Raw genomic sequence first — 2,427 nt, 5'->3', positions numbered from 1 at the left:
ATTTCTGGACTTTACTATGAGTTTGTGTGTTTTTCTGTGATTTCAGGTATTTTCTGGCTGAAATTAAGGGACCTGAGCAAAAATCTGATTCAGAGGTTGAGAAAGGACTGAAGATGCTGTTGGATTCTGACCTCCCTGCACTCGAAGTGAATTTTCTGGAGCTACAGAAGTCCAATTGGTGCGCAGTCAATTGCGTTGGAAAGTAGACATCTTGGGCTTTCTAGCAATATATAATAGTCCATACTTTGCCCGAGTTTTGATAACGCAAACTGGCGTTTTAACGCCAACTTTCTACCCTTTTCTGGCGTTAAACGCCAGAACTGGCATAAAAGCTGGAGTTAAACGCCCAAACTGGCACCAGAGCTGCCGTTTAACTCCAAGAAAAGCCTATGCACGTGAAAGTTTCAATGCTCAGCCCAAGCACACACCAAGTGGGCCCCGGAAGTGGATTTCTGCATCATTTACTTATTTTCGTAAACTATAGGTTACTATTTCATTATAAATAGGACATTTTACTATTGTATTTTGATATCGGAAGATCTTTAGATCATTTTTGAGACTATCTTTGTATCACTGTTGATCTCTTGATCACGTTTAGGGGGCTGGCCATTCGGCCATGCCTAGACCTTCATCACTTATGTATTTTCAACGGTGGAGTTTTTACAGCTCATATATTAATGTGTGGAGCTCTGCTGTTCCTCATGAATTAATGCAATTACTACTATTTTCTATTCAATTCAAGCTTATTCTTGTTCTAAGATATTCATTCGCACTTCAACATGATGAATGTGATGATCAAGTGACACTCATCACCATTCTTACTTATGAACGCGTGCCTGACAACCACTTCTGTTCTACCTGAAAACAAGCTTGAATGTATATCTCTTGGCCTCCTGGTCCACGATGCATGGTTGCCTCTCCTAACAACAGAGCCTTCCATTCCGTGAGATCAGAGTCTTCGTGGTATAAGCTAGAATCAATTGGCAGTATTCTTGAGATCCAGAAAGTCTAAACCTTGTCTGTGGTATTTTGAGTAGGATCTGGGATGAGATGACCGTGACAAGCTTCAAACTCACAAGTGCTGGGTGCAGTGACAGTGCGCAAAAGGATCATTGGATCTTATTCCAACACAAGTGAGAACCGACAGATGATTAGCCCTACGTAACCCATAGCCAGACCATTTTCACTAAGAAGACGAACGGTAGCCATTGACAACGGTGATCCTCCAACATACAGCTTGCCATGGAAAGGAGTGCACATGACTGGATGAAAGCAGTAGGAAAGCAGGGATTCAAAAGGAACAAAGCATCTCCATACGCTTATCTGAAATTCCTACTAATGAATTACATAAGTATCTCTATCCTATTTTATGTTTTATCTATCTTTTAATTATCAAAATCCCATAACCATTTGAATATGCCTGCCTGAGATTTACAAGATGACCATAGCTTGCTTCAAGCCAACAATCTCTGTGGAAGAAAGTGTGTGAGATCACGATTTTGCATACCAACTAATGATGAAAATTTAAAAATGAAGTTCTTTCCTTCTTCTTTAACGAACAACGCATTTACCTGATTTTCGAATCTTAGACCAAATTCGATAACAACATGGGCACAGTTAGAAAATGCTTTTCATGCCTAATTTTATTGGGGAGAATTGAACGTGGCAGTTACTGATTTAGTGGCTTTGAAACATGAGGATGGTGAAACCATTGATGATTATATGATCCGTTTCAAAAATTCTAGGAGTATATGCTTTGTGTCTCTTCTTGAAAGTAAAGCAGTGAAAATAGAAATTATGGGGATAGGATTTATATGTGTCAGAAGTTACTTAATGTTCACATACCTGATTTGGCACATTTAGCCAAAAGAGTAAGTCAGGTTGAGATTCTGAAGAAGGAAAACAAGAAGTATAAGAGTGATGAGAGAAAGTTGAAAAAGTAATTCTTTCTCTCGAAAAGAAAATGTATCCTATGTAGCGATGAATTCTGCAAGTGAAGAATCCGATCTAGAGGCAGAAGTTAATTTGGCTGAATGGTGCACGAAATTGTGATCATCAATAGCGCCATCAACATGGTACGCTCAATTGCAATCTCAACTCTTTATCACAACTTCGCACAACTAACCAGCAAGTGCACTGGGTCGTCCAAGTAATAAACCTTACGCGAGTAAGGGTCGATCCCACGGAGATTGTTGGTATGAAGCAAGCTATGGTCATCGTAAATCTCAGTCACGCGGATTCAAATGGTTATGGAGGATTAATGATTAAAAGATAAATAAAACATAAAATAAAGATAGAGATACTTATGTAATTCATTGGTGAGAATTTCAGATAAGCGTATGGAGATGCTTTGTCCTTTTCGTCTCTCTGCTTTCCTACTGTCTTCATCCAATTCTTCTTACTCCTTTCCATGGCAAGCTGTATGTT

This window comes from Arachis duranensis, chromosome 9 (assembly GCF_000817695.3).
Source record: "Arachis duranensis cultivar V14167 chromosome 9, aradu.V14167.gnm2.J7QH, whole genome shotgun sequence".
Taxonomy (NCBI): domain Eukaryota; kingdom Viridiplantae; phylum Streptophyta; class Magnoliopsida; order Fabales; family Fabaceae; genus Arachis; species Arachis duranensis.
This window is presented reverse-complemented; position numbering follows the sequence as displayed.